Source organism: Somniosus microcephalus, unplaced genomic scaffold, assembly GCF_052327205.1.
Source record: "Somniosus microcephalus isolate GS21.2 unplaced genomic scaffold, FLI_Smic_1.0 unresolved_chr3, whole genome shotgun sequence".
In the NCBI taxonomy this organism is placed as follows: domain Eukaryota; kingdom Metazoa; phylum Chordata; class Chondrichthyes; order Squaliformes; family Somniosidae; genus Somniosus; species Somniosus microcephalus.
In genome coordinates this window covers 60,631,205-60,656,816 of record NW_028225181.1, presented here as the reverse complement: position 1 = coordinate 60,656,816, position 25,612 = coordinate 60,631,205, and the positions used below count along the sequence as shown (strand labels likewise).

Below are 25,612 nucleotides of genomic sequence, written 5' to 3'. Positions count from 1 at the left end.
AAGTAGGACACATAGCAAGAGTCTGCAGGTCAGGAAAGAAAACCAGCAGCAAGAAATCTCCACAGGAGAAGTACAAAAAGGTACATAAGGTGACGGAGAGTAGTTCAGACGAACAGAAAAGTGATACAGACTCCGGAAGCAAGGAGCTGGGTTGTCTGAAACTACATAATGTAATCAAAATGGAGGATCACCAAACTATCTGGGTCACGCTCAAGATAGATGGAGTCCAAGTGAAAATGGAATTGGACACAGGATCAGCCCTAACAGTCATAAACCGAAGGGACTACAAGCGGCTATTCTCACATATGCCCTTGAGAGATACAGAGATTGTCTTGAAGACGTACACGGGGCAAAAAGACTACCCCAAAGGAAAAATAAGGGTGAACATTATATATAACGGCAAGGAAACACCAAAAATGGACCTATATGTATTGCCAGATGGAGGACCACCACTACTAGGACGTGAATGGATCCAGAAGATACAGCTAGATTGGCATTCCATACAAGCACTGACTGTAGATGCCAAAAAGGATGACGACGTCACACCTGGACGACTGTCAAAAATGCTAACTGACGCACAAGAAGTGTTCCAGCAGGGACTCGGAACACTAAAAGGCATAACAGCGACGATCAAAATAGAGGAAAATGCAAGCCCAAAGTTTTTTAAGGCCAGACCGGTACCTTAAGCGATCCGCCCAGCCGTCGAAGCAGAGCTGGAAGGGTTGGAACGTTCAGGAGTACTGTCCAAAGTGGACTGGAGCGAGTGGGCTACACCCATCGTTCCTGTAATGAAGAGGTCGTTGAGTAATACGCCTGGGGAACCAAAGAAGGTTTGCATCTGTGGGGACTTTAAGGTGACAGTGAACCCAGTCCTTCACACGGTACAATATCCGCTTCCGCGGATTGAAGATATTTTCGCCTCGCTATCTGGAGGAAAACGCTTCACTAAGATTGATCTGGCCCAGGCGTACCTGCAAATGGAGGTAGAAGAAGCCTCGAAACAGTACCTCACGATCAACATTCATAAAGGTCTCTACCAATACAACCGGCTGGTGTTCGGGGCAGCATCAGCTCCGGCTATTTGGCAAAGGGCAATGGATCAAGTCCTGCAAGGGATTCCAGGGACCCAGTGTTATTTGGACGACATCCTGGTCACGGGCGAAAATGACAGTGATCACCTCGCCAAGCTGGAGCAGGTGCTCACTAGATTGAAGGAATATGGGCTCTGAGCTAATCGCAACAAATGCGAGTTTTTCCAGAAGCAGATCTCATATTGTGGCCACGTTATTGATGAAGAGGGGTTACATAAGTCCCCTGAAAAGATTGAGGCAGTAGTCAAGGCTCCAGCACCGGAAAATGTGTCACAACTGAGGTCGTTCCTCGGGCTGGTGAACTACTACCATACGTTCTTGCCAAATTTGTCTACAGTACTACACCCACTGAACACCCTACTGCAAACGGGGGTACCATGGAAGCGGAATGACGAATGTAAACGAGCTTTCCAGAAGTGCAAAGAATTGATCACATCCAAGAGGTGCTGGCTCATTTCAACCCAGCACTATCAATTTGGTTGGCGTGTAATGCATCACCCTATGGCATTGGAGCGGTGCTGTCGCACAAATTCCCGGACGGCTCGGAGAGGCCAGTAGCCTTTGCGTCTCGGTCACTAACCTCAGCCGAGCATAACTACACCCAGATTGACAGGGAGGCCCTCAGCCTAGTGTGGGGAGTGATAAAGTTCAACCACTATCTGCACGGGCAGAAGTTCACCTTGCTGACTGACCACCAACCACTTGTCTCCATCTTTAATCCAAAGAAGGGCATTCCGGTGATGACTGCGCAACGGCTACAAAGATGGTCCCTTTTTCTAGTGGCGAACCAATATGAAATAGAGTATAAGGACACGAAACAGCATGGAAACGCTGATGGGCTATCACGCCTGCCAGTGCCTACTGCGGAGGAAGCACCAGCAGTGGACCCTGTCGAAATATTTTATTCGACTATAATTGAACGCTTGCCAGTAACTAACGCGGATATAGAGAAGGAGACCCGAAATGACCCGACACTGTCTCGGTTATATGATTTGACAGTGAAGGGATGGCCAACACATGGCGACTCACTGTTGCCAGCATTCTCATCCAGAAGAGAGCAGCTGTCAGTATGCCAGGGGACCTTGATGTGTGGAACCCGAGTGGTAATTCCACCCAAGTTAAGGGAGAGAGTGCTCAACGAGCTTCACGAAGGTCATCTGGGAGGGGTGAAAATAAAAAGCCTTGCTAGGGCTTATGTGTGGTGGCCGGGGATCGATCAGCAAATCGAGGACCTGACAAAGAGCTGCTCAGGATGCCAGAAGGTCCAAAATGCACCACCACATGCCCCTCTACACCCATGGGAGTGGCCCTCCCCTCCATGGCAATGGGTGCATATTGATTTTGCTGGTCCATTCATGGACTCAATGTTTTTAATAGCCGTGGATGCGCACTCGAAATGGCCTGAGGTGATCAAAATGTCCTCCACCACCACGGAGAAAACGATTGCAGTCCTACGGACCATATTTGCCAGGAACGGCTTGCCAGAGCAGATTTGCTCTGATAACGGACCACAGTTTGTGTCCGAAGAGTTTCGGAAATTTATGAAAAGGAATGGGGTAAGGCATTACACATCCGCCCCGTATCATCCAGCCACAAATGGATTGGCTGAGAGGTTCGTACAAACCTTTAAAAAGGCAGTAAGGGCCATGTGCGATGACGACATTCCACTGCAGCATAAGGTGGACAATTTCCTGTTAGCCTACAGAAATGCGACACATGCAGTCACCAACCAGACCCCGGCCATGATGTTCTTTAACCGAAGTTTAAGATCTCGTCTGGATTTTCTCAGACCAAATGTACGAAGAGATGTTGAGAATAAGCAATTCCAGCACATCAATGAGAAGCCGACAAGGAGCTTCAATGTAGGGCAACCAGTCTTGGCCCGCGACTACCGAACAGAGAAATGGCAATCAGGGACGATATGCACACGGCAGGGCCCACTAATGTACACAGTGGATGTTGGGGAGAACATTGTGAGACGCCATGTCGACCAGATCCTAGAGTCACAGGAACGAGTCAGCCCCATGTCTCGCGTACCTGGTAATGAACCCGACACACAGGTAGCATCTACCACAGAAACAGTAGCATCGGAAGCTGATGAACCAACCGACGACAGGGGGCCAGAATCACCTCCGCACGAAGAGCAAGACACTCAGGAAAGGCGCTATCCAGAAAGGATCAGGAAGCCGCCCCAAAGACTGAATTTATAAGTGGATTATTTTCAGTTAATGTTGCATGTTAAAAGTGTTAATTGTTAAATGAATGTTATGGTACTGTTAATCTAAAAGGGGAGGAATTGTAGTGTATGTACCTTTAAGGGGAGAACTACTTTTTACAGCTCCTGTATACTGTAGTACCGGCAGTGACCACACCTGTATATAACCCTGAGTAGGGATCTGTATTGTTAGTTTTAGAGTAAACCTCACCCAGTAAACACCTGTTGATTGTTCCTCTGCAGTCTCTGTCTATTTATTGAAGGACACCATACATCAAGATTCACGGATTTAACAGAACCCAGGCTGATTCACCCTCCTCCCTAACCCAGGGGTCACTGGACAGGGATCAGGAGCAGGAACCCGGGCTGATTCACCCTCCTCCCTAACCCAGGGGTCACTGGACAGGGATCAGGAGCAGGAACCCGGGCTGATTCACCCTCCTCCCTAACCCAGGGGTCACTGGACAGGGATCAGGAGCAGGAACCCAGGCTGATTCACCTCCTCCCTAACCCAGGGGTCACTGGACAGGGATCAGGAGCAGGAACCCGGGCTGATTCACCCTCCTCCCTAACCCAGGGGTCACTGGACAGGGATCAGGAGCAGGAACCCGGGGAGTGTCAAGTTGAATTCAAAACTGGCTCGGAGACAGGAAGCAGAGGGTAATGTTTGATGGGTGTTTTTCTGACTGGAAGGCTGTTTCCAGTGTGGGCCCGCCGGGCTCAGTTCTAGGACCCTTGCTTTTTGTGGTATACATCAATGATCTAGACTTGAATATAGGGGGTATGATTAAGAAGTTTGCAGATGATACTAAAATTGGATGTGTGGTTGATACTGAAGAAGGAAGCCGTAGACTGCAGGAAGATATTAATAAATTGGCCAGGTGGGCAGAACAGTGGCAAATGGGATTCAATCCGGGGAAGTGTGAGGTAATGCATTTGGGGAGGGTTAACAAGGAAAGGGAATACACATTAAATGGGAGGACACTGAGTAGTGAAGAGGGACAAAGAGATCTTGGAGTGCATGTCCACAGATCCCTGAAGATAGCAGGACAGGTAGATAAGGTGGTTAAGAAGGCATACGGAATGCTTGTATTTATTAGCAGTGGCATAGAATATAAGAGCAGGGGGGTTATGCTTCAACTGTATAAAACACTAGTTAGGCCTCAGCTAGAGTACTGCGTGCAGTTCTGGTCACCACATTACAGGAAAGATGTGATTGCACTAGAGAGGGTACAGAGGAGATTTACAAGGATGTTGCCGGGGGTAGAGAATCTTAGCTCTGAGGAAAGACTGGATAGGCTGGGTCTGTTTTCCTTGGAACAGAGGAGGCTGAGCGGAGATTTAATTTAGGTGTGTAAATTTATGAGGGGCATAGATAGAATGGATAGGAAGGACCTATTTCCCTTAGCAGAGGGGTCAAAAACCAAGGGACACAGATTTAAAGTAATTGGGGGAAGGTTTAGAGGGGATTTGAGGGGAAATTTCTTCACCCAGAGGGTTGTGGGGGTGTGGAACTCACTGCCTGAAAGGGTGGTAGAGGCAGGAACCCGCACCACATTTAAAAAGTACTTGGATGTGCCCTTGGGATGCTCGAACCTGCAGGGCCACGGACCAAGAGCTGGGAAGTGGGATCAGGCTGGATAGCTCTTTGTTGGCCGGCGCGGACACGATGGGCCGAAATGGCCTCCTTCTGTGCTGTAACTTTCTATGATTCTATGATTCACGTTCTCCCTAACCCAGGGGTCACTGGAAAGAGATCAGGAGCAGGAACCCAGGCTGATTCACCCCCTCCCTAACCCAGGGGTCACTGGACAGGGATCAGGAGCAGGAACCAGGGCTGATTCACCACCTCCCTAACCCAGGAGTCACTGGACAGGGATCAGGAGCAGGAACCAGGGCTGATTCACTCCCTCCCTAACCCAGGGGTCACTGGACAGGGATCAGGAGCAGGAACCCAGGCTGATTCACCCCCTCCCTAACCCAGGGGTCACTGGACAAGGATCAGGAGCAGGAACCAGGGCTGATTCACTCCCTCCCTAACCCAGGGGTCACTGGACAGGGATCAGGAGCAGGAACCCGGGCTGATTCACCCCCTCCCTAACCCAGGGGTCACTGGACAGGGATCAGGATCAGGAACCCGGGCTGATTCACCACCTCCCTAACCCAGGGGTCACTGGACAGGGATCAGGAGCAGGAACCCGGGCTGATTCTCCCCCTCCCTAACCCAGGGGTCACTGGACAGGGATCAGGATCAGGAACCCGGGCTGATTCACCACCTCCCTAACCCAGGGGTCACTGGACAGGGATCAGGAGCAGGAACCCGGGCTGATTCACCCCCTCCCTAACCCAGGGGTCACTGGACAGGGATCAGGAGCAGGAACCCGGGCTGATTCACTCCCCTCCCTAACCCAGGGGTCACTGGACAGTGATCAGGAGCAGGAACCCGGGCTGATTCACCCTCCTCCCTAACCCAGGGGTCACTGGACAGGGATCAGGAGCAGGAACCCAGGCTGATTCACCCCCTCCCTAACCCAGGGGTCACTGGACAAGGATCAGGAGCAGGAACCCGGGCTGATTCACTCCCTCCCTAACCCAGGGGTCACTGGAAACAGATCAGGATCAGGAACCCAGGCTGATTCACCCCCTCCCTAACCCAGGGGTCACTGGACAGGGATCAGGAGCAGGAACCCGGGCTGATTCACCCCCCTCCCTAACCCAGGGCTCACTGGAAAGAGATCAGGAGCAGGAACCCGGGCTGATTCACCCCCTCCCTATCCCAGGGGTCACTGGACAGGAATCAGGAGCAGGAACCCGGGCTGATTCACCCCCCTCCCTAACCCAGGGGTCACTGGACAGGGATCAGGAGCAGGAACCTGGGCTGATTCACCCCCTCCCTAACCCAGGGGTGACTGGACAGGGATCAGGAGCAGGAACCCGGGCTGATTCGCCCCCTCCCTAACCCAGGGGTGACTGGACAGGGATCAGGAGCAGGAACCTGGGCTGATTCACCACCTCCCTAACCCAGGGGTCACTGGACAGGGATCAGGAGCAGGAACCTGGGCTGATTCACCACCTCCCTAACCCAGGGCTCACTGGAAAGAGATCAGGAGCAGGAACCCGGGCTGATTCACCCCCTCCCTAACCCAGGGCTCACTGGAAAGAGATCAGGAGCAGGAAGCCGGGCTGATTCATCACCTCCCTAACCCAGGGGTCACTGGACAGGGATCAGGAGCAGGAACCCGGGCTGATTCATCTTCTCCCTAACCCAGGGGTCACTGGACAGGGATCAGGAGCAGGAACCCGGGCTGATTCACCCCCTCCCTAACCCAGGGGTCACTGGACAGGGATCAGGAGCAGGAACCCGGGCTGATTCACACCCTCCCTAACCCAGGAGTCACTGGACAGGGATCAGGAGCAGGAACCCGGGCTGATTCACCCCCTCCCTAACCCAGGGGTCACTGGACAGGGATCAGGAGCAGGAACCCAGGCTGATTCACCCCCTCCCTAACCCAGGGATCACTGGACAGGGATCAGGAGCAGGAACCCGGGCTGATTCACCCCCTCCCTAACCCAGGGGTGACTGGACAGGGATCAGGAGCAGGAACCCGGGCTGATTCACCCCCTCCCTAACCCAGGGGTCACTGGACAGGGATCAGGAGCAGGAACCCGGGCTGATTCACCCCCTCCCTAACCCAGGGGTCACTGGACAGGGATCAGGAGCAGGAACCCGGGCTGATTCATCTTCTCCCTAACCCAGGGCTCACTGGAAAGAGATCAGGAGCAGGAACCCTGGCTGATTCACCCCCTCCCTAACCCAGGGGTCACTGGAAAGAGATCAGGAGCAGGAACCCGGGCTGATTCACCCCCTCCCTAACCCAGGGGTCACTGGAAAGAGATCAGGAGCAGGAACCAGGGCTGATTCACCCCCTCCCTAACCCAGGGGTCACTGGACAGGGATCAGGAGCAGGAACCCGGGCTGATTCACCACCTCCCTAACCCAGGGGTCACTGGACAGGGATCAGGAGCAGGAACCCGGGCTGATTCATCTTCTCCCTAACCCAGGGCTCACTGGAAAGAGATCAGGAGCAGGAACCCTGGCTGATTCACCCCCTCCCTAACCCAGGGGTCACTGGAAAGAGATCAGGAGCAGGAACCCGGGCTGATTCACCCCCTCCCTAACCCAGGGGTCACTGGACAGGGATCGGGAGCAGGAACCAGGGCTGACTCACCACCCTCCCTAACCCAGGGGTCACTGGACAGGGATCAGGAGCAGGAACCCGGGCTGATTCACCCCCTCCCTAACCCAGGGGTCACTGGACAGGGATCGGGAGCAGGAACCCGGGCTGATTCACCCCCTCCCTAACCCAGGGCTCACTGGAAAGGGGTCAGGAGCAGGAACCCGGGCTGATTCACCCCCTCTTCCTAATCTGGGGCATCACTGACAATTGTAACATCACTGCTCCCACCTCAGCTCTCCCGGCTGGGATCAGGCTAACTCAGCACAGGCCAGGGATGGAGCCTGGGCCTTTCCTGGTCTGTGTGTCTGCTGGGCACAGTACCGCACACCGGGTGAGATGAGGCTAACTCAGCAGAGGCCGGGAGTGTTTGATAGGATCGTGCGGAGGGAGTTTCAAGGGTTGCTGGGCTAAGGTGAATGAGTGCTCACAATATACTGCCATGTCAGTACTGCGACAGTCTAAGTTCAAAGTCAAATTAGGTAGATTTCTTCCGGACAAGAATATTTTCCACCCGAGCCTCCTCCCACACCTCTTCATCTCACCCTATCAACATAGCTTCACGAGGTTGATTCCGGAAATGAAGGGGTTGTCTTATTAGGAAAGGTTGAGCAGGTTGGGCCTATGCTCAGTGGAGTTTAGAAGGTTGAGAGGGGATCTTATTGAAACATATAAGATTCTGAAGGGGCTCGACAGGGTAGATGCAGAGAGGATGTTTCCCCTCGTGGGGGAATCTAGAACGAGGGGGCATAGTTTCAGAATAAGGGGGCACCCATTTAAATCGGAAATGAGGAGGAATTTCTTCTCTGAGGATCGTGAATCTTTGGAATTCTCTTCCCCAGAGAGGTGTGGAGGCTGGGTCATTGAATATATTTAAGGTGGAGATAGACAGATTTTTGAACGATAAGGGAGTCGAGGATTATGGGGAGCGGGCAGGGAAGTGGAGTTGAGGCCCAGATCAGATCAGCCATGATCTTATTGAAAGGCGGAGCAGGCTCGAGGGGCCGAATGGCCGACTCCTGCTCCTATTTCTTATGTTCTTGCATCCTATTCCTTTCTCCCTCGTGTGTTTACCTAGCTTCCCCTGACATGGGATCGTGCATGACAAGAGAAAATTCGAGAGAACATTAACGTCTCTGCTATCGAACCCTTTGCTAATCTCAAACATAGAAACATAGAAGATAGGAGCAGGAGTAGGCCATTCGGCCCCTCGAGCCTGCTCCGCCATTCAATGAGATCATGGCTGATCATCCAAATTCAGTACCCTGTCCCTGCCTTCTCCCCATATCCCTTGATCCCTTTAGCCTTAAGAAATATATCCAACTCCTTCTTGAATATATTAATGAATTAGCCTCTACTGCCTTCTGTGGTAGAGAATTCCACAGGTTCACCACTCTCTGGGTGAAGAAATTCCTCCTCATCTCAGTCCTAAATGGCTTACCCCTTATCCTTAGACTGTGACCCCTGGTTCTGGACTCCCCCGCCATCAGGAACATCCTTCCTGCATCTAGTCTGTCCAGTCCTGTTAGAATTTTATAAGTTTCAATGAGATCCCCTCTCATTCTTCTAAACTCCAGCGAGTATAAGCCCAATCGACCCAATCTCTCCTCATACGTCATTCCTGCCATCCCAGGTATCAGTCTGGTGAATCTTCGCTGCACTCCCTCCATGGCAAGAACATCCTTCCTCAGATAAGGCGACCAAAACTGCACACAATACTCAAGGTGTGGTCTCACCAAGGCCCTGTACAACTGCAGCAAGACATCCTTGCTCCTGTACTCGAATCCTCTCGCTACGAAGGCCAACATACCATTTGCCTTCTTAACCGCCTGCTGCACCTGCATGCTTACCTTCAGTGACTGGTGCACAAGGACACCCAGGTCTCTTTGCACTTCCCCTTCTCCCAATCTATTGCCGTTGAGATAATAATCTGCCTTCCTGTTTTTGCCACCAAAGTGGATAACCTCGCATTTATCCACATTATGCTGCATCTGCCATTCATCTGCCCAATCGCCCAACCTGTCCAAAGACATCTATCAGGTTGCTCCTCAGTCATAGAAACATAGAAACATAGAAGATAGGAGCAGGAGTTGGCCATTCGGCCCCTCGAGCCTGCTCCGCCATTCAATGAGATCATGGCTGATCATCCAAATTCAGTACCTTGACCCTGCTGTCTCCCCATATCCCTTGATCCCTTTAGCCTTAAGAAGTAGTATTCTATTGCCTAGAGAAAAGACTGCCCCACAGGCTTTCCAGATAGTTATAACCTCTCAGTTGTGGCAACAATAGATCTCCCATTTATACAGCACCTTCCATGACCTCAGGACTCCCCCAAAGCACTTCACTGGCCAAAGTTGGACTTTTGTTTCTGATCTGTAGTCACTGTTGTACTGTCGGGAGCCAGTTTGCCCACAGCAAGCTCCCACAAACTGGGTAAATGCCGGAGAATAATGCACAGGGTATAGGCTGGGGCAACTGACGGCCTATTCCCCCGCCACACCCCCCGGACATTTATTCCCGGATTCGAAACCTGCCTCTCTTCTGGAACAATATCTGATCTCCATGGCGACCAAACTGGGCACAGCACCATCCCAGCGACACACCCTAACCTGGAATCTGAATGAGCTGTGCCACAGAAGCAGATCTAATCGTCGCCCCAGTTAAAGTCAGACAAGGTGCAGCCTGTTCCCTATCGGAGGGGATTAACCCTCTCACCCGCCTCCTCCCAGTTACAGACATCGGGCAGCCTGTTCCCTATCGGAGGGGATTAACCCTCTCACCCGCCTCCTCCCAGTTACAGACATCGGGCAGCCTGTTCCCTATCGGAGGGGATTAACCCTCTCACCCGCCTCCTCCCAGTTACAGACACCGGGGCAGCCTGTTCCCTATCAGAGGGGATTAACCCTCTCACCCACCTCTTCCCAGTTACAGACACCGGGCAGCCTGTTCCCTATCAGAGGGGATTAACCCTCTCACCCACCTCCTCCCAGTTACAGACACCGGGCAGCCTGTTCCCTATCGGAGGGGATTAACCCTCTCACCCACCTCCTCTCAGTTACAGACACCGGGCAGCCTGTTCCCCTATCAGAGGGGGATTAACAGTCTCAACCACGTAGTCCCAGTTACAGACACCGGGCAGCCTGTTCCTGTAACGGAGGGGGATTAACTCTCTCACCCACCTACTCCCAGTTACAGACACTGGGCAGCCTGTTCCCTATCGGAAGGGGATTAACCCTCTCACCCATCTCCTCCCTGTTACAGACACCGGGCTGCCTGTTCCCTATCGGAGGGGGATTAACCCTCTCACCCACCTCCTCCCAGTTACAGACACCGGGCAGCCTGTTCCCTATCGGAGGGGGATTAACCCTCTCACCCACCTCCTCCCAGTTACAGACACTGGGCAGCCTGTTCCCTATTGGAGGGGGATTAACCCTCTCACCCACCTCCTCCCAGTTACAGACACCGGGCAGCCTGTTCCCTATCGGAGGGGGATTAACCCTCTCACCCACCTCCTCCCAGTTACAGACACCGGGCAGCCTGTTCCCTATCGGAGGGGATTAACACTCTCACCCACCTCCTCCCAGTTACAGACACTGGGCAGCCTGTTCCCTATTGGAGGGGGATTAACCCTCTCACCCACCTCCTCCCAGTTACAGACACCGGGCAGTCTGTTCCCTATCGGAGGGGATTAACCCTCTCACCCACCTCCTCCCAGTTACAGACACCGGGCAGCTTGTTCCCATTTCGGAGGGGATCAACCCTCTCACCCACCTCCTCCCAGTTACAGACACCATGCAGCCTGTTCCCCATCAGAGGGGGATTAACTCTCTCACGCACCTCCTCCTAGTTACAGACACCACGCAGCCTGTTCCCTATCGGAGAGGATTAACCCTCTCACCCACCTCCTCCCTGTTACAGACAGCGGGCAGCCTGTTCACTATCGGAGGGGTATTAACCCCCTCACCCACCTCCTCCCAATTACAGACACCGGGCAGCCTGTTCCCTATCGGAGGGGATTATCCCACTCGCCCACCTCCTCCCAGTTACAGACACTGGGCAGCCTGTTCCCTATCGGAGGGGATTAACCCACTTCCCCACCTCCTCCCAGTTACAGACACCGGGCAGCCTGTTCCCTATCAGAGCAAATTAACCCACTCACCCACCTCCTCCCAGTTACATACACCGGGCAGCCTGTTCCCTATCGGAGGGCATTAACCCTCTCACCCACCTCCTCCCAGTTACAAACACCGGGCAGCCTGTTCCCTTTCAGAGGGCATTAACCCTCTCACCCACCTCCTCCCAGTTACAGACACTGGGCAGCCTGTTCCCTGTCGGAGGGGATTAACCCTCTCACCCACCTCCTACCAGTTACAGACCTCGGGCGGAATTTTACCTATCGGATGGCATTAACCCTCTCACCCACCTCCTCCCAGTTACAGACACTGGGCAGCCTGTTCCCTGTCGGAGGGGATTAACCCTCTCATCCACCTCCTCCCAGTTACAGACACCGGGCAGCCTGTTCCCTATCGGAGTGGATTAACCCTCTCACCCACCTCCTACCAGTCACAGACCTCGGGCGGAATTTTACCTACCGGAGGGGATGAAAGCCCTCGCACGCATTATGCAATTAAAAACTCCAACCAATGCCCCCAGCAGAGAAAGAGTGGTCCTCACCCCGCTCTGTCTGGGAGTGGATTTGAACTGAGCTGCCTGAAACGGGAAAGGACAGAGGCCGAACCATTCTTGTGCAGGAATTATTTTCAGATGCTGGAGGCAGGAACCTGAAGGTGGGAGGTTTGTGGTGAATAATTAAACAGGATGAACCAGGAGGGATAGTGCAGAGGGAAAACAACAAAAATAATTCAACACAGGTTAGGTAGGAATTTAAGGCCCAAAATAAGAACCCGGAATTAAACACTCCGACATTCCCCTTCTCATCAATCTGCATTTCATTCAATTCAATCAGGGAGACATTCTAAGCCATATCTAAATATTGATCTAACTTGTCCTGGGAGTGCTTAATGTGACAGTGTAGAGGGAGCTTTACTCTGTATCTAACCCGTGCTGTACCTGCCCTGGGAGTGTTTGATGGGACAGTGTAGAGGGAGCTTTACTCTGTATCTAACCCGTGCTGTACCTGCCCTGGGAGTGTTTGATGGGACAGTGTAGAGGGAGCTTTACTCTGTATCTAACCCGTGCTGTACCTGCCCTGGGAGTGTTTGATGGGACAGTGTAGAGGGAGCTTTACTCTGTATCTAACCCGTGCTGTACCTGCACTGGGAGTGTTTGATGGGACAGTGTAGAGGGAGATTTACTCTGTATCTAACCCGTGCTGTAACTGCCCTGGGTGTCTTTGATGGGACAGTGTAGAGGGAGCTTTACTCTGTATCTAACCCGTGCTGTACCTGCCTTGGGAGTGTTTGATGGGACAGTGTAGAGGGAGCTTTACTCTGTATCTAACCCGTGCTGTACCTGCCCTGGGAGTGTTTGATGGGACAGTGTAGAGGGAGCTTTACTCTGTATCTAACCCGAGCTGTACCTGCCCTGGGAGTGTTTGATGGGACAGTGTAGAGGGAGCTTTACTCTGTATCTAACCCGTGCTGTACCTGCCCTGGGAGTGATTGATGGGACAGTGTAGAGGGAGCTTTACTCTGTATCTAACCCCGTGCTGTACCTGCCCTGGGAGTGTTTGATGGGACAGTGTAGAGGGAGCTTTACTCTGTATCTAACCCATGCTGTACCTGCCCTGGGAGTGTTTGATGGGACAGTGTAGAGGGAGCTTTACTCTGTATCTAACCTGTGCTGTACCTGCCCTGGGAGTGTTTGTTGGGAGAGTGTAGAGGGAGCTTTACTCTGTATCTAACCCGTGCTGTACCTGCCCTGGGAGTGTGTGATGGGACAGTGTAGAGGGAGCTTTACTCTGTATCTAACCCGTGCTGTACCTGCCCTGGGAGTGTTTGACGGGACAGTGTAGAGGGAGCTTTACTCTGTATCTAACCCCGTGCTGTACCTGCCCTGGGAGTGTTTGATGGGACAGTGTAGAGGGAGCTTTACTCTGTATCTAACCCGTGCTGTACCTGCCCTGGGCGTGTTTGATGGGACAGTGTAGAGGGAGCTTTACTCTGTATCTAACCCTGTGCTGTACCTGCCCAGGGAGTGTTTGATGGGATAGTGTAGAGGGAGCTTTACTCTGTATCTAACCCGTGCTGTACCTGCCCTGGGAATGTTTGATGGGACAGTGTAGAGGGAGTTTTACTCTGTATCTAACCCCGTGCTGTACCTGCCCTGGGAGTGTTTGATGGGACAGTGTAGAGGGAGCTTTACTCTGTATCTAACCCGTGCTGCACCTGCCCTGGGAGTGTTTGATGGGACAGTGTAGAGGGAGCTTTACTCTGTGTCTAACCCGTGCTGTACCTGCCCTGGGAGTGTTTGATGGGACAGTGTAGAGGGAGTTTTACTCTGTATCTAACCCCGTGCTGTACCTGCCCTGGGAGTGTTTGATGGGACAGTGTAGAGGGAGCTTTACTCTGTATCTAACCTGTGCTGTACCTGCCCTGGGAGTGTTTGTTGGGACAGTGTAGAGGGAGCTTTACTCTGTATCTAACCCGTGCTGTACCTGCCCTGGGAGTGTTTGATGGGACAGTATAGAGGGAGCTTTACTCTGTATCTAACCCGTGCTGTACCTGCCCTGGGAGTGTTTGATGGGACAGTGTAGAGGGTGCTTTACTCTGTATCTAACCCGTGCTGTACCTGCCCTGGGAGTGTTTGATGGGACAGTGTAGAGGGAGCTTTACTCTGTATCTAACCCTTGCTGTACCTGCTCTGGGAGTGTTTGATGGGACAGTGTAGAGGGAGCTTTACTCTGTATCTAACCCGTGCAGTACCTGCCCTGGGAGTGTTTGATGAGACAGTGTAGAGGGAGCTTTACTCTGTATCTAACCCAGTGCTGTACCTGCCCTGGGAGTGTTTGATGGGACAATGTAGAGGGAGCTTTACTCTGTATCTAATCCCGTGCTGTACCTGCCCTGGGAGTGTTTGATGGGACAGTGTAGAGGGAGCTTTACTCTGTATCTAACCCCGTGCTGTACTTGCCCCGGGAGTGTTTGATGGGACAGTGTAGAGGGAGCTTTACTCTGCATCTAACACGTGCTGTACCTGCCCTGGGAGTGTTTGATGGGACAGTGTAGAGGGAGCTTTACTCTGTGTCTAATCCCGTGCTGCACCTGCCCTGGGAGTGTTTGATGGGACAGTGTAGAGGGAGCTTTACTCTGTCACTAACCCGTGCTGTACCTGCCCTGGCAGTGTTTGATGGGGACAGTGTAGAGGAAGCTTTACTCTGTATCTAACCCGTGCTGTATCTACCCTGGGAGTGTTTGATGGGACAGTGTAGAGGGAGCTTTAATCTGCATCTAACCCGTGCTGCACCTGCCCTGGGATTGTTTGATGGGACAGTGTTGAGGCAGCTTTACTCTGTAACTAACCCGAGCTGTAAGTACCCTGGGAGTGTTTGATGGGGACAGTGTAGAGGAAGCTGTACTCTGTGTCTAACCCGTGCTGTACCTACCCTGGGAGTGTTTGATGGGGACAGTGTAGAGGGAGCTTTACTCTGTGACTAATCCCGTGCTGTGCCTGCTGTAATGTATGTACCTTTAAGGGGGAGAACTACTTTTTACAGCTCCTGTATACTGTAGTACCGGCAGTGACCACCCCTGTATATAAACCCTGAGTAGGGATCTGTAGATTTGTTCTAGAGTAACCCTCATTCAGTAAACATCTGTTGATCGTTCCCTGCAGTCTCTTGTCTAATTATTGAAGGACACAACATCAAGATACACGGATCTAACATTGGCGATGAGCAGATTCAAACCTACCTGCAACTCTGCATCACCTCCCAGGGATTTGCTCCTGGAGAACAGTGGAAGAAGGTCGAGTCCAGAAGCACGGGGTCGACCACGGGAAACCCCCCAGTCATCCAGCGGAGATTTGAGCATCGCAGGGGAGGCTGTCGAGAGCCAGGCTTGGCTTTCCATTCACGGTGGTCCAGCGAAATGGGCTGGCAACAGGTACTGCGCAGACACTTCCCGGGCAGCGGCGGCTAGAGCCGACCGACGGCACAGAAAAAGGCCGAGCAGCGTCGACGGGGGAGAGAGAGAGGGTAGAGCGCACAGGGCGCAGCTGGTGTTCAGGACCGAGCGGCGTCAGCGGGGAGAGAGACGAGAGAGAGCAGAGCGCAGCCGGTGTTCAAGGGCCAAGCAGCATCAACGGGGGAGAGAGGCGAGAGAGGGAAGAGCGCAGCTGGTGTTCAAGGGCTGAGCAGTGTCAACGGGGGAGAGAGGCGCGCAGGAAACCGCGCAGAGCGCAGCCGGTGTTCAAGGGCCGAACAGCATCAGCGGGGAAGAAAGGAAAGCGCGGGAGACGCCATTTAAAGCCACAGCGTGGAAGAAAGGAAAGCGCGGGAGACGCCATTTTAAGTCAGTCTAACCACACCCAAAAATGCCGAAGAGTGGCAGTATCACAGCGTTCGACAATGAAGTCGAAGATTGGACGACATATGTCGAATGCATAGAAGTGTACTGCAAGGCGAATGAAGTGCCAGATGACAAGAAAGCGCTAGTATTGTTGAATTCAATGGGTGCAAAAACATATGGCTTACTACGAAACCTAGTAACCCCAGATAAGCCAGTAGAAAAGGATTTTGAAAACATAGTGTCAATCCTACAGGACCACTTAAACCCCACACCGCTGCTGATAGAAGAAAGATTTAAGTTTCACAAAAGGAACCAGCATAAAGACGAAAGTAATGCTGAGTATTTAACGGAACTGCGCAAGCTATCGAAACCCTGCCAGTTTGGAATGGGACTAGCAGATACTTTAAGGGACAAGTTTGTGTGTGGGCTTCAAAGTGAAGGAACCCAGAAACGGCTTCTATCAGTAAAGGATCTTACGCTGGACAAGGCTTTCAGCATGGCAGTATCACACGAAGCAGCAGCACGGGGCGCTGCAGAGATACAAAGGAGACCGCAAGAATATGGCACAAATGAAATGTCATACGGAACAGTGAAGTGCTATCGCTGCGGCAGAACAACACACGACCATAAGGATTGCTGCTTCAAGGACAAAGTGTGCAGACAGTGTGGAAAAGTAGGACACATAGCAAGAGTCTGCAGGTTGGGAAAGAAAACCAGCAGCAAGAAATCTCCACAGGAGAAGTACAAGAAGGTACATAAGGTGACGGAGAGTAGTTCAGACGAACAGAAAATTGATACAGACTCCGGAAGCAAGGAGCTGGGTTGTCTGAAACTACATACTGTGATCAAAATGGAGGATCGCCAAACTATCTGGGTCACGCTCAAGATAGTAGGAGTCCAAGTGAAAATAGAATTGGACACAGGATCAGCCCTAACAGTCATAAACCAAAGGGTCTACAAGCGGCTATTCTCACATATACCCTTGAGAGATACAAAGATTGACTTGAAGACGTACACGGGGCAAAAAGTCTACCCCAAAGGAAAAATAAGGGTGAACGTTATATATAACGGCAAGGAAACACCAAAAATGGACCTATATGTATTGCCAGATGGAGGACCACCACTACTAGGACGTGAATGGATCCGGAAGATACAGCTAGATTGGCATTCCATACAAGCACTGACTGTAGATGCCAAAAAGGATGATGACGTCACACCTGGACGACTGTCAAAAATGCTAACTGATGCACAAGAAGTGTTCCAGCAGGGACTCGGAACACTAAAAGGCATAACAGCGACGATCAAAATAGAGGAAAATGCAAGCCCAAAGTTTTTTAAGGCCAGACCGGTACCTTATGCGATCCGTCCAGCCGTTGAAGCAGAGCTGGAAGGTTTGGAAAGTTCAGGAGTACTGTCCAAAGTGGACTGGAGCGAGTGGGCTACACCCATCATTCCTGTAATGAAGAGGTCGTTGAGTAATACGCCTGGGGAACCAAAGAAGGTTCGCATCTGTGGGGACTTTAAGGTGACAGTGAACCCAGTTCTTCACACTGTACAATATCCGCTTCCGCGGATTGAAGATATTTTCACCTCGCTATCTGGAGGGAAACGCTTCCCTAAGATTGATCTGGCCCAGGCGTACCTGCAAATGGAGGTAGAAGAAGCCTCGAAACAGTACCTCACGATCAACACTCATAAAGGTCTCTACCAATACAACCGGCTGGTGTTCGGGGTAGCATCAGCTCCGGCTATTTGGCAAACGGCAATGGATCAAGTCCTGCAAGGGTTTCCAGGGACCCAGTGTTATTTGGACGACATCCTGGTCACGGGCGAAAATGACAGTGATCACCTCGCCAACCTGGAGCAGGTGCTCACTAGATTGAAGGAATATGGGCTCCGAGCTAATCGCCACAAATGCGAGTTTTTCCAGAAGCAGATCTCGTATTGTGGCCACGTTATTGATAAAGATGGGTTACATAAGTCCCCTGAAAAGATTGAGGCAGTAGTCAAGGCTCCGGCATGGGAAAATGTGTCACAACTGAGGTCGTTCCTCGGGCTGGTGAACTACTACCATAAGTTCTTGCCGAATTTATCTACCGTACTACACCCACTGATCACCCTACTGCAAACGGGGGTACCATGGAAGTGGAGTGACGAATGTAACCGAGCTTTCCAGAAGAGCAACGCATTGATCACATCAAAAGAGGTGTTGGCTCATTTCAACCCATCACTACCAATTCGGTTGGCGTGTGATGCATCACCCTATGGCATTGGAGCGGTGCGGTCGCACAAATTCCCAGATGCCTCGGAGAGGCCAGTAACCTTTGCGTCTCGGTCACCAACCTCAGCCAAGCGTAACTACGCCCAGATTGACAGGGAGCCCCTCAGCCTAGTGTGGGGAGCGAAAAAGTTCAATCACTATCTGCACGGGCAGAAGTTCACCTTTCTGACTGACCACCAACCACTGGTCTCCATCTTTAATCCAAAGAAGGGCGTTCCAGTGATGACTGCGCAACGGCTACAAAGATGGTCCCTTTTTCTAGGGGCGCACCAATATGATATCGAGTATAAGGGCACGAAACAGCATGGAAACGCTGATGGGCTATCACGCCTGCCACTGCCTACTGTGGAGGAAGAACCGGCAGTGGATCCTGTCGAAATATTTCATTCGACTATAATTAAATGCTTGCCAGTAACTAACGCTGGTATAGAGAAGCAGACCCGAAATGACCCGACACTGTCTCGGGTATATGATTTGACGGTGAAGGGATGGCCAGCACATGGCGACTCACTGTTGCCAGCATTCTCATCCAGAAGAGAACAGCTGTCAGTATGCCAGGGGACCTTGATGTGTGGATCCCGAGTGGTAATTCCACCCAAGTTAAGGGAGAGAGTGCTCAATGAGCTTCACGAAGGTCATCTGGGAGGGGTGAAAATGAAAAGCCTTGCTAGGGCTTATGTGTGGTGGCCGGGGATCGATCAGCAAATCGAGGACCTGATAAAGAGCTGCTCAGGATGCCAGAAGGTCCAAAATGCACCACCACATGCCCCTCTACACCCATGGGAGTAGCCCTCATCTCCATGGCAACGGGTACATATTGATTTTGCTGGTCCATTCATGGACTCAATGTTTTTAATAGCCGTGGATGCGCACTCGAAATGGCCTGAGGTCATCAAAATGTCCTCCACCACCACGGAGAAAACTATTGCAGTCCTATGGACCATTTTTGCCAGGAACGGCTTGCCAGAGCAGATTTGCTCTGATAACGGACCACAGTTTGTGTCCGAAGTGTTTCGAAGATTTATGAAAAGGAATGGGGTAAGGCATTACACATCCGCCTCGTATCATCCAGCCACAAATGGATTGGCTGAGAGGTTCGTACAAACCTTTAAAAAAGCAGTAAAGGCCATGTGCGATGACGACATTCCACTGCAGCATAAGGTGGACAATTTCCTGTTAGCCTACAGAAATGCGACACATGCAGTCACCAATCAGGCCCCGGCCATGATGTTCTTTAACCGAAGGTTGAGATCTCGTCTGGATTTGCTCAGACCAAATGTCCGAAGAGATGTTGAGAATAAGCAATTCCAGCACATCAATGAGAGGCCGACAAGGAGCTTCAATGTAGGGCAACCAGTCTTGGCCCGCGACTACCGAACAGAGAAATGGCAACCAGGAACGATATGCACACGGCAGGGGCCAGTAATGTACACAGTGGATGTTGGGGAGAACATTGTGAGACGCCATGCTGACCAGATCCTAGAGTCACAGGAACGAGTCAACCCCATGCCTCGCCCATACATACCTGGTGATGAACCCGACGTACAAGTAGCATCTACCCGAGAAACAGTAGCATCGGAAGCGGATGAACCAACCGACGACACGGGGCCAGAATCGGCTCCGCACCAAGAGCGAGACACTCGGGAAAGGCGCTATCCAGAAAGGATCAGGAAGCCTCCCCAAAGACTGAATTTATAAATAGGCTATTTTCAGCTAATGTTGCATGTTAAAAGTGTTAATTGTAATTAGTTTGATATTTAATTGTTAAATGAGTGTTATGGTACTGTTAATCTACAAGGGGAGGAATTGTAATGTATGCACCTTTAAGGGGAGAACTACGTTTTACAGCTGCTGTACTCTGTAGTACCGGCAGTGACCACACCTGTATATAAACCCTGAGTAGGGATCTGTATAATTAGTTCTAGAGTAACCCTAAACCCTCATTCAGTAAACACCTGTTGATCGTTCCCTGCAGTCTCTTGCCTAATTATTGAAGGACACCACACCAAGATACACGGATCTAACACCTGCCCTGGGAGTGTTTGATGGGACAGTGTAGACGGAGCTTTACTCTGTATCTAACCCGTGCTGTACTTGCCCTGGGAGTGTTTGATGGGACAGTGTAGAGGGAGCTTTACTCTGTATCTAACCAGTGCTGTACCTAACCTGGGAGTGTTTGATGGGACAGTGTAGGGGGAGCTTTACTCTGTATCTAACCAGTGCTGTACCTAACCTGGGAGTGTTTGATGGGACAGTGTAGAGGGAGCTTTACTTTGTATCTAACCCGTGCTGTACCTATCTGGGAGTGTTTGATGGGACAGTGTAGAGGGAGCTTTACTCTGTATCTAACCTGTGCTGTACCTGCCCTGGGAGTGTTTGATGGGACAGTGTAGAGGGAGCTTTACTCTGTATCTAACCCGTGCTGTACCTGCCCTGGGAGTGTTTGATGGGACAGTGTAGACGGAGATTTACTCTGTATCTAACCCGTGCTGTACCTATCTGGGAGTGTTTGATGGGACAGTGTAGAGGGAGCTTTACTCTGTATCTAACCCGTGCTGTACCTATCTGGGAGTGTTTGATGGGACAGTGTAGACGGAGATTTACTCTGTATCTAACCAGTGCTGTACCTAACCTGGGAGTGTTTGAACGGACAGTGTAGAGGGAGCTTTACTCTGTATCTAACCCGTGCTGTACCTGCCCTGGGTGTGTTTGATGGGACAGTGTAGAGGGAGCTTTACTCTGTGTCTGACCCGTGCTGTACCTGCCCTGGGAGTGTTTGATGGGACAGTGTAGAGGGAGCTTTACTCTGTATCTAACCCGTGCTGTACCTGCCCTGGGAGTGTTTGATGGGACAGTGTAGAGGGAGCTTTACTCTGTATCTAACCCGTGCTGTACCTGCCCTGGGAGTGTTTGATGGGACAGTGTAGAGGGAGCTTTACTCTGTATCTAACCCGTGCTGTACCTGCCCTGGGAGTGTTTGATGGGACAGAGTAGAGGGAGCTTTACCCTATCTAACCCCGTGCTGTACATAGAAACATAGAAACATAGGAGATAGGAGCAGGAGTAGGCCATTCGGCCCCACGAGCCTGCACCGCCATTCAATGAGATCATGGCTGATCATCCAAATTCAGTACCCGGTCCCTGCCTTCTCCCCATATCCCTTGATCCCTTTAGCCTTAAGAAATATATCCAACTCCTTCTTGAATATATTTAATGAATTGGCCTCAACTGCCTTCTGTGGTAGAGAATTCCACAGGTTCACCACTCTCTGGGTGAAGAAATTCCTCCTCATCTCAGTCCTAAATGGCTTACCCCTTATCCTTAGACTGTGACCCCTGGTTCTGGACTCCCCGAACATCGGGAACATCCTTCCTGCATCTAGTCTGTCTAGTCCTGTTAGAATTTTATAATTTTCCATGAGATTCCCTCTCATTCTTCTAAACTCCAGTGAGTATAAGCCCAATCGACCCAATCCCTCCTCATACGTCATTCCTGCCACCCCAGGTATCAGTCTGGTGAATCTTCACTGCACTCCCTCCATGACAAGAACATCCTTCCTCAGATAAGGCGACCAAAACTGCACACAGTACTCAAGATGTGGTCTCACCAAGGCCCTGTACAACTGCAGCAAGACATCCTTGTTCCTTTACTCAAACCCTCTCGCTACGAATGCCAACATACCATTTGCCTTCTTAACCACCTGCTGCACCTGCATGCTTACCTTCAGCGACTGGTGCACAAGGACACCCAGGTCTCGTTGCACTTCCCCTTCTCCCAATCTATTGCCATTCAGATAATAATCTGCCTTCCTGTTTTTGACACCAAAGTGGATAACCTCGCATTTATCCACGTTATATTGCATCTGCCATGCTCCTGCCCAATCACCCAACCTGTCCAAATCACACTGGAGTTTCTCGGCATCCTCCTCGCTGCACAGACGCCCACCCAGCTTTGTGTCATCTGCAAACTTGGAGATATTACATCTAGTTCCCTTGTCTAGATCATTAATATATATTGTGAATAGCTGGGGTCCCAGGACCGATCCCTGCGGTACCCCACTAGTCACTGCCTGCCACTCGGGAAAAGAGCCGTTTATTCCAACTCTTTGCTTTCTGTCTGCCAACCAGTTCTCTATCCAAATCAATACCTTGACCCCAATCCCATGTGCCTTAATTTTACACCGTAATCTCTTATGCGGGACCTTATCGAAAGCCTTTTGAAAGTCCAAATACACCATAGACACTGCTTCTCCCTTATCTATTTTACCAGTTACATCATCAAAAAATTCCAGTACATTACTCAAGCATGATTTACCTTTTGTAAATCCATGTTGACTGTGTCCGATCCGGTCACTTTTTTCCAAGTGCTCTGCTATTACATCCTTTATAATGGACTCAAGCATTTTCCCCACTACCGATGGCAGGCGTATTTCTCAGTTTTCTCTCTACCACCCTTTTTGAATAGTGGGGTAACATTAGCTACCCGCCAATCCATGGGTACTGTTCCAGAGTCTATCGAATTTTGGAAGAAGACCTGCCCTGGGAATGTATAATGGGAGAGTGTAGAGGGAACATTACTCTGTATCTAACCCGTGCTGTACCTGCCCTGGGAGTGTATAATGGGACAGTGTAGAGGGAGCTTTACTCTGTATCTAACCCGTGCTGTACCTGCCCTGGGAGTGTTTCATGGGACAGTGTAGAGGGAGCTTTACTCTGTATCTAACCCGTGCTGTACCTGCCCTGGGAGTGTTTGATGGGACAGTGCAGAGGGATCTTTACTCTGTATCTAACCCGTGCTGTACCTGTCCTGGGAGTGTTTGATGGGACAGTGTAGAGGGAGCTTTAGTCTTTATGTAAAACGTGCTGTACCTGCCCTGGGAGTGTTTGATGGGACAGTGTAGAGGGAGCTTTACTCTGTATGTAACTTGTGCTGTACCTGCCCTAGGAGTGTTTGATGGGGCAGTGTAGAGGGAGCTTTACTCTGTATCTAACCCCTTGCTGTACCTGCCCTGGGAGTGTTTGATGGGACAGTGTAGAGGGAGCTTTACTCTGTATCTAACCCGTGCTGTACCTGCCCTGGGAGTGTTTGCTGGGACAGTGTAGAGGGAGCTTTACTCTGTATCTGACCCGTGCTGTACCTGCCCTGGGAGTGTTTGATGGGACAGTGTAGAGGGAGCTTTACTCTGTATCTAACCCCGTGCTGTACCTGTACTGGGAGTGTTTGCTGGGACAGTGTAGAGGGAGCTTTACTCTGGGTCTAACCCGTTCTGTTGCTGCCCTGGGAGTGTTTGATGGGATAATGTAGAGGGAGTTTTACTCTGTGTCTAACCCGTGCTGAACCTGTCCTGGGAATGTTTGATGGGGACAGTGTAGAGGGAGCTTTACTGTGTATCTAACCCGTGTTGTAACTGCCCTGGGACTGTTTGATGGGACAGTGTAGATGGTATCTTACTCTGTATCTAATCCCGTGCTGTACCTGTCCTGGGTGTGTTTGATGGGACAGTGTAGAGGGAGCTTTACTCTGTATCTAACCCGTGCTATACCTGCACTGGGAGTGTTTGATGGGGCAGTGTAGAGGAAGCTTTACTCTGTATCTAACCCGTGCTGTACCTGCCCTGGGAGTGTTTGATGGGACAGTGTAGAGGGAGTTTTACTCTGTATCTAACTCGTGCTGTACCTGCCCTGGGAGTGTTTGATGGGACAGTGTAGAGGGAGCTTTACTCTGTATCTAACCCCGTGCTGCACCTACCCTGGGAGTGTTTGATGGGACAGTGTAGAGGGAGCTTTACTCTGAATCTAACCCATGCTGTACCTTCCCTGGGAGTGTTTGATGGGGCAGTGTAGAGGGAGCTTTACTCTGTATCTAACCTGTGCTGTACCTGCCCTGGGAGTTTTTGATGGGAGAGTGTAGAGGGAGCTTTTGGGAGCTTTACTCTGTATCTAACCCCGTGCTGCACCTACCCTGGGAGTGTTTGATGGGACAGTGTAGAGGGAGCTTTACTCTGAATCTAACCCATGCTGTACCTTCCCTGGGAGTGTTTGATGGGGCAGTGTAGAGGGAGCTTTACTCTGTATCTAACCTGTGCTGTACCTGCCCTGGAAGTGTTTGATGGGACAGTGTAGAGGGAGCTTTACTCTGTATCTAACCCCGTGCTGTACCTGCCCTGGGAGTGTTTACTGAGACAGTGTAGAGGGAGCTTTACTCTGTATCTAACCCATGCTGTACCTGCCCTGGGAGTGTTTGATGGGTCAGTGGAGAGGGAGCTTTACTCTGTATCTAACGCCGTGCTGTACCTACCCTGGGAGTGTTTGATGGGACAGTGTAGAGGGAGCTTTACTCTCTATCTAACCCGTGCTGTACCTGCCCTGGGAGTGTTTGATGGGACAGTGTAGAGGGAGCTTTACTCTGTATCTAACCCGTGCTGTACCTGCCCTGTGAGTGTTTGATGGGACAGTGTAGAGGGAGCTTTACTCTGTATCTAACCTGTGCTGTACCTGCCCTGGGAGTGTTTGATGGGACAGTGTAGAGGAAGCTTTACTCTGTATCTAACCCGTGCTGTACCTGCCCTGGGAGTGTTTGATGGGACAGTATAGAGGGAGCTTTACTCTGCGTCTAACCTGTGCTGTACCTGCCCTGGGAGTGTTTGATGGGACAGTGTTGAGGGAGCTTTACTCTGTATCTAACCCATGCTGTACCTGCCCTGGGAGTGTTTGATGGGACAGTGTAGAGGAAGCTTTATTCTGTATCTAACCCGTGCTGCACCTGCCCTGGGAGTGTTTGATGGGGCACTGTAGAGGGAGCTTTACTCTGTGTCTAACCCGTGCTGTACCTGCCCTGGGAGTGTTTGATGGGACAGTGTAGAGGGAGCTTTACTCTGTATCTAACCTGTGCTGTACCTGCCCTGGGAGTGTTTGATGGGACAGTGTAGAGGGAGCTTTACTCTGTATGTAACTTGTGCTGTACCTGCCCTGGGAGTGTTTGATGGGGCACTGTAGAGGGAGCTTTACTCTCTATCTAACCCGTGCTGTACCTGCCCTGGGAGTGTTTGATGGGACAGTGTTGAGGGAGCTTTACTCTGTATCTAACCCATGCTGTACCTGCCCTGGGAGTGTTTGATGGGACAGTGTAGAGGAAGCTTTATTCTGTATCTAACCCGTGCTGCACCTGCCCTGGGAGTGTTTGATGGGGCACTGTAGAGGGAGCTTTACTCTGTGTCTAACCCGTGCTGTACCTGCCCTGGGAGTGTTTGATGGGACAGTGTAGAGGGAGCTTTACTCTGTATCTAACCCGTGCTGTACCTGCCCTGGGAGTGTTTAATGGGA

The 25,612-nt window shown here is 51.3% G+C and overlaps 1 protein-coding gene across 1 annotated transcript in view; it reads right to left on the bottom strand.

Moving 5' to 3' along the window:
• LOC147091599 (pleckstrin homology domain-containing family G member 6-like) overlaps positions 1–25,612 on the bottom strand; it is a 201,505-nt gene that overhangs the window by 163,423 nt on the left and 12,470 nt on the right. The window lies entirely within an intron of this gene.